The sequence below is a fragment of the Oreochromis niloticus genome, linkage group LG15, assembly GCF_001858045.2.
Source record: "Oreochromis niloticus isolate F11D_XX linkage group LG15, O_niloticus_UMD_NMBU, whole genome shotgun sequence".
Lineage (NCBI taxonomy): Eukaryota > Metazoa > Chordata > Actinopteri > Cichliformes > Cichlidae > Oreochromis > Oreochromis niloticus.
In genome coordinates, this window is record NC_031980.2 from 14,524,832 (window position 1) to 14,532,477 (window position 7,646).

At 41.8% G+C, this 7,646-nt stretch overlaps 1 protein-coding gene across 2 annotated transcripts in view; it reads right to left on the reverse strand.

The window, feature by feature from the left end:
• fut8b (fucosyltransferase 8b (alpha (1,6) fucosyltransferase)) overlaps nucleotides 1-6,405 on the reverse strand; it is a 100,112-nt gene extending 93,707 nt beyond the window's left edge. The window contains exon 1 of one of the 2 annotated variants that reach the window (XM_019346113.2): nucleotides 6,384-6,405. The gene's annotated coding sequence lies outside the window, so the exon portion shown is untranslated. Of the gene's footprint in view, nucleotides 1-3,121; nucleotides 3,335-6,383 lie in introns of those variants that run through there. The other variant, XM_003446349.5, reaches the window with a different exon arrangement.
• Between the last annotated feature and the right edge of the window lie 1,241 nt (nucleotides 6,406-7,646).

Genomic DNA, 7,646 nt, shown 5'->3' on the forward strand with positions numbered 1-7,646 from the left:
CTGGTCATACAGCAATTGCTCACTGAACCGCATTCATGAACCAGCTATTCTTTATCTCTTCTATCTTTACAGACCGAGCACCTAATAATACAGCTCAAAAATGGGTATGTGTCCATGTTTCCATACATAATCATTTCCGCCTTTTTCTTCCCAAAAGCAGGGACAACAAAGGCAAAAGCTTCTTTTCAATGGCCTCTGCTCTATTTACAGTACATTGTCTGGAATTCGAATACCCAGCACAGAGATTAACAATACCAACAAATCAATGCTCGCGGATGAGCCTCTTTTGGTAACATTGTTACTGCATCTCCCTACAAGCATTGCCATGTCTTGCATAGCCTCTTCACTTCAGTTGTTCTTTGTGTTTATAGCATGAGACCCCAAAACTAGGAGCATGTCTTCAAAATGTGCTGTTTGTTTCCTCCACAGCACAATTCAGCCTTCTCATCCGTCTGACGTTTTTAGAGAGGGGAAGAAAAAAAAAAAAAAAGGATATATCTGGGACAACAGGGGGAGAAAGGGGATGTATACACAGCACCCTGAAGCCAACATCAAGAATTATACACACACAAACTGTACACTAAGCCAAAACACTGTGATGCTTGAAATTAGAATGGCTTTTCATGCAAACAGAGTCGCTTGCTGTGCAGGTGACAGGCTGGTGCTGCAGAAAGAATTGAAATGAAAAACAAATCCAAATGCTATTTTAAATAAAAACACCACTTGGCAGGGACTCGCTGCGCTAAGCCAAACAGAGGAACGGTGCTCGCCACGTGACAAATGTGCACACGTTAAATACACCTATTAAATGAGTCACCGCCCATTTTTGCTCATCGCCCCGCATCCAACCTCTTTGCCAGAGCAACAGTAATATGTTTAATGAAGTCATTAGTCAAAAAAAATGAAGACAGACAGCGGCATGAGGCACTGAAGGTGGAAGCGCAAAGGGCAGAGACAGAGGCAGGGAAACAAAAGGGGAATGGGGGGGGAAATGGATCAGCTGAAGTGTACTTCTCTGGAAAGCACATTCTCGTGCATTATAGATGCAGTATCATGCGTGCCAGTAGCTACATAGCTGCAAATGTAATATGTGTCTATTCTAATAAACCCAACAAACAGAAGGAACACAATCAGGGGTGGCATTTTACAAAAAAAAAGTTCAAACATGCCAAGTAAATTTTCTGGGTAACTGCATGTGAGCGTTATCACTATTGCTTCATCTAAGTGCTTCATCCAAATAAGGCACCCGCGAATGAACTACTCAAATGAAATTATTAATACTTGGCTGGTATAAATGGGTCCACCCATGGCTATGCCCATTCATTTCTCAGATGGCAAAGCCCAGATCAGAGCAAATTGTTGCCAAAGCGTGAGTCACAGTTGCTTTTATGTAAAATAATTGCCCCCTGACAGTTTAAAGCAGCTCAAATATAACCACCCGTCTATCTGAAGCAGCACAGTGGCTGCCACTGGAATCCAAGACCGAGCTCCCCTGCCGTGGCATAGACTGCTGTCCCAGCAATATATACAGCTGTTTACTTATTCATGAATGGATTAGGGCTACTAACTCAATCAATCTGCTTCCAGTTACCAAGGCTGACTTTATTAGATAACATTAATGATGAATTAGTTGTCCATAGGTGTTGCGTTTCTCCCTTGTCAGCAAATACAATTCAAATGGGAGCACAAGGAATATCGGCAGCAAATGGATCAACACTCTGGGGATAATTGTGGCACTATACAACATTACAGACTAATAAATTATAGTCGGGCCATATGCCATTGAAGGAAGAAAAATCACTTGTGTGCTTCATGGAGATGAAATATGTCTTGTAATATCTGCTCCAGACATTAAGTGATATGAAATAATAAAGTCAAGCAAAAAAAAAAAGAGCCATGCTTTACGAATCGATTTTCATGAAAAAGAAATAAGATACCGCACTTATAATCTGTCTTATGGAACACAATTAAAAAGAGCCTTTCACTATGCTTCTTTCTGACATGCTTTGATTTTAGCTCGAGCTCTGACATCATCGCAGTATTACAGCCATTCATATACCAAGAGCTTTTGCTGCCTAAGTTGTACATTTATCACGAGCTATTTGGTGGTACTCACATCACTATGAAGGAATACATCTTCTAATGGGTGCCCCTGCTGGGAGTTGAACCTCAGGCCTTACCAGCCCTGACGGCCCAGACTCTTATCAGTTGAGCTACACCACACACAAAACACATACTTCCTCCGTGCGTGTGGGCGATGCCGTGCACATCATCACCAGCTTTATCGGAACGTGCACGCGTGCGAGTGAAGATGGGAAGCAGATCTCACCCCCTCTGACCTACCTGACGCGATGCAGCATGAACTTAACTGAGCAGTTTTTATTTCCCAAAAATCCCATATCAGAGGCCTCAGCAAACACTACCCACACCTCCAGATACCGAAAACAAACGCACGCCTGGCTCTGGTGATACAAAGCGATTCCAGATACTAGCAGTTGTGCACTGAGGCTTACACACAGGCAGTTGCTTTGTCTGCCCGCCACGCATAAATACAACACAGCAAAGGAAAGGAGGCACACACTTGTCAAACACACACGCCGGTGTCATGTGTCTTTATTAACACGTTGTGTGCGCGAGACTGGAGGTCAAAAGCATTGCATCCTTATTTAACGACACACAGAAAAGCGGCTAGCATATAGGCTACACATTTCCAGCACTGTTGATATCAAAAATTAACCCGCTGCTCGTTCATGCAGGTGATTATTGGGTCTTAAAAGGCGCTTTCACACTAACTACCCGGGTCCTGACGCGGTCACACTGTAAACCAATTTGTTCCGAGCACTTGCTTTTCTCAACGCGAACGAGCGATAAAAAAAAAAACAAAAAACGGGGGGGGTCGCAAGGCAGTTTGTGGGTATGTAAAGCAGCCAGGTGTCAACAAGAGAGACCCCCTGATGGAGAGTAAAAAGCGCGGATGTAACGGGACCTGAAATCGCTTCCTACCGTGACCGCTGTTTGATCTAACCAGCGACGCAGTCAACAGGCCGGGATGTAACGAGCTGAGCACTGCCTCCGCTGCTTCAACATTTCCGCCATGCGAGCAGCGTGATCTGCTACCTACCTTGACTTGATACGCCGGCTTCCAGAGGCATCCAACCCGAGCTGCGGAGGCTGGGTCCTGAAGCAGCAGACGGCCGAGACGTGTTGCTCCACAAAACTGAGTAGGACGGCTGCGGCGGAAACAGGAACTGAGGGGAGCTGGGGTCTGTGAATCCGGCAGTCGAGGCTGCTCTGTGGGGATCTGCTGAATGGCCGGTGTCAACACAGAGCGGAGAAAGGGGAGGGGGATGAGACTCCACATCCGGTCAGATAATTTCAAAATAAAGAATTCGCGCGCTTCAGGTGCAGTAGCTTAGAGTGGAGGTGGAGTTATATACACTTTAAGGTTGGAACTAAATATATTATTTATCCTTTATGTAGTTTTACTTAAAAATACAACAAATAAATCATAAAACAAACCTGTAAACAGATACAAATTCATAGTACATTTCTAAACACCACAGTGTGTTCAACTTGTCGTTTTAACCTGTGTTCAGTGTATTGTCTGGTCTGGCAAATAAAACAAACGAAAACTTATTTAATATTTCTGTTTTGGAAAGGAATAAGACATCTCAAATACCCCTACAGTTGCTGATTTTCCCAGGTTAGTTAATCCGAGTTTTTTCGTCTTATTCTGAAACAGAAGAACCTTGTCTTGACATCTTGATGCATGCTCAACCATCCAGTTAAGTAAATGATATGAGACTGAAGAAGTCAGATGAGTGACGAAACGTTTCTCCCATTGAAAACGCTACGTCCAGATGAACAAAATCAACCTGTTGGGTACAGAAGAACCTTATTTTGTCCTGTTTCTTCCTTATTTTGATTCGTGTTTCCTCTGTTTATAATATATCTGTACTTGCTCTGTACTCTCAGTGCCAGTGCGAAGTTCATTTGCAAACCATATAGTTTCATTTATTTTGAAGGCGCGTAGGTCTAATTTCCTGATTGCGCGTCGTTCTCGCTGATGCAGACTCTGATGGGAATCGCTGACTTGAAAGCGGCAGTGCGCACACCCGTGTTGGATTGGTAAATTGCATGGGAGCTCACAGACTGACAGACCCGGTGTTACCGGCCAAAGGAGGGCACGACTCCCCCGTAAGCGTGGTACTCGACCTTGTGACTGGTACAGAATAGAATAGAGACACTGTGCACAGTATTAGGTCACCAGCTCTCACTCGCCATCACTTATCTGTTACAGCCTCTTGCATTAGTCTTGGCATATTCTCTTTCCTCATAATAACCGTATGTCTAAACTGAGCGATAAGACAAATAGCTTTAATATCCAACATTTCTGTCTTGCTTTACGAAGTAAATGCAGTTGGGAGTATGTGTAGACAGAAGAAGAAAACTATTCTATCCCACATTTTTCCACCAGGTAAAGGGATGACAGGAATTCACATTAGAGTGAGTCATTTCTCAGTAGTTCGCTGACACAGATTTTCCAAATTATGTTATTAATATTTTACATCCGTCTACCAAAATGACAACTCGAAGAACTGCACAGTACACAGGCAAGGACTTGCCTCTAGAGCATTTTACAGTCTGGGTAATGCTTTTTTTTAACGATGTTTTAGCCACAATGTGTGTGGCAATGTGTGTGTGTGTTCACCTTAAATACAAAAGAATGTGAGATATTAATAGACCCAAAGATGTTTTTATAAAGTGGTTAGGACTGTCAAAAGAGACCTGGGTTTGAAACCACTGAGTGTAGAGTCTGCATGTTCTACCTGTGCCCACATGCGCTCTCTCTGGGTACCTGAGCTTCCCACAGTCCAGAGATAAGACTGTTAGGATAATAGGTTATTCTAAATTGGTTATTTCTCTGTGTTAGAGCCCCCGTGATGGAGTGGTGACTTGTCTAGGTTGTACCCTGTCTCTTATTCCGCGACAGCTAAAATATTCCCACCTTGACTCTGGTTAGGAAACTGGATGTATGTAATTTGCTACGGGGCTATGACCTAAATTTCATAAATAAAACGCTTCTTAAGGTTAGATGGCCACTGAGCAGTCAGAAAATCTGTTGTTTTGGGGGGCCTGTACAAAGCTATTGAACTAACACACTATAGACGACAGTACAACATAAAGGTGTAGCAAAGTGTCATGCACAGGATTTTTATGTAATGCAGCTCTGTGATGTTGGTGCAAAGCTCATTCATTTTACATTCGGTAACAGCATTCTGAGTGGACTCTGCTTCTGCACAAGTCATCAGTCACCCAGCTGTAAACCACTCCTGCGAAGGTTGTGCATGATCACCCTCAGCTGTCCGTGCCAAGACCTGTTTATTTATTCATTCACAGTCATGGTCACAGTATATTCATTTTTAATTGCAGCTCACTAACATTATGCACAGAGAGTCATCAACTTGGAGCTGATGCAACAAAAAAACATACTGTCTGTCATAAATGTAAGTACGCCTTTTGCTGTATCTCTCTAAATTAACCCCACTTGGCTTGAAATATTGCCAAGCAATAGCTGAAAAAAAGGGAAGGGAAGTGCATGGATACCCTTAAAGATGTAATCCATCTGTACTATTCTCTATGAACTACTACACAGATGTTTTTCTATCCACTGGTTTCAGTTTCACTTGAGAAATAAGCCAGTAAATCAAATTCATAATGCCCAGAGGCTTTTTATTTGTTGCTGCTTTTCCATCCATCTTTGAAAAATATCAGTTGTGCCTCTGAGAGGTCTCTCTCCTGTGGCAGGAGCAAGCCCGGTCTTGCCCGTAAACCGTCACGTAGTGGCGGTCGAACGGGTTAAAGCACAAATACAACCCCCACCTACAAGTTTGCTTGAGTGGTTTGAGTCATAAAGCTGATGCCAGAGCGCCATCATGTGGTGCAAAGGCAACTTTTCAGTATTGTAAAGAAATGAGGTATTTTCTTGCTACTGTAGGCAGTATTTTAATTAGAAAGGTGTGACTAAGAAGATGTTTCACTTTTGCTTCATCCTCCAGGCTCAAACTAGCAACACACACACACACGTATACACATGCACACTTCATAGATTTCAGGAATGACAACCAACCTAACCGGAACTACAGGCTAAACAATGCATGACTAATCATAATAATTATCCACCCCAACTGAAAATGAAGGATAACTTTACTATCACACTTAACAAAATCTTCATACCTAAACTGATAGATTCATTTCAATGAAGGCTTTTATTTATATATTTATTTATTGTTATTGAAAAAGAGGAGAATGGTCACCACAATGTAAACATTTGAATGCCCCATAATATAATATGAGTATAGCAAAAACACGCACACACTCACCCTACCTCCAGCAACAGAAGGCTGTTGATGCCATATTCAGCACTGTTCTACAGGCCAAAGACAGGTCGATCCCTCCTGACCTTTTTTTTCTTCTTTCTTTCGGTGTGTGCTGACCTTTTCAGATTGAGATACAGAGTTCCTGTAGTAAAACACACGAGCTCTGTTCACCTTAAGGTAAAACCTGAGTTTGAAGGTAGCAGTAGGAAATAAAGCACGAGTGCTGCCTTATATTTATAACACATGAAATTAAAAGTTATTGGATTAAAAAAAAAAAATCTTTAAGCAGGCTTGGCACGCATCACTCTTCAGGCCATGAAATCCATCTGATACTACAAAACAGAAACAAAATGGAGCAGACTAATTAAAAGCTCATTAGAGTATCATTAGAATATCATTATCATGTGAATTTGTAACACTTTGGAAGAGAAGCACTGCCATGACACTTTCCAAAATGTATTCAGTGCAACAAAACATTTTTATGAATGGGTGACATTTACAACATTTTAATGATCAAATCAAATCAAACCAAAATTTATTTATATAGCACATATTAAAACAACAGTGTTGACCATAGTGCTTCACAGTCAGTAAAAGCATGAGACAATTAAAACAAACAATAAAAGAGGACAACAAACAATAGGTAACAACACAACAAGCTAGACCAGCCAACTAGTCAGAATCAAAAGCCAAAGTAAAAAGATAAGTTTTAAGACGTGATTTAAAAGACTGGATAGACTCGGCAGTACGAATATGAACAGGGAGGTTATTCCAGAGTCTTGGTGCCACGGATGCAAAGGCCCGGTCACCTCTCGACTTCATTCGAGACCTAGGTTGACCTGTGAATGGACGATCTAAGTGCTCTGTTGGGATTGTATAAGTGGAGTAGTTCAGAAAGATAGCTGGGCGCTAAATTATTCAGAATTTTAAAAGTGAACAAAAGAATTTTAAAATCTATGCGATATTTAACAGGGAGCCAATGTAATTTGGCTAAAATTGGAGTTATGTGTTCATAGATTCTCGTACCTGTTAAAAGACGCGCAGCTGCATTTTGAATTAACTGAAGCCGGTAAAGAGAAGAGTGTTCTGGTTGTAATAAATGCGTGGATAAGCTTTTCAAGGTCCTTTAAAGGAAGGAATGGCTTTGCTTTAGATATCTGACACAACTGGTAAAAGCTGTTTTTTACCACAGTGGAGACCTGTTTCTCAAGTTTAAACGAGCCATCCAGGAACACTCTGAGGTTTCTTACAGTGAGCGAGAGATGG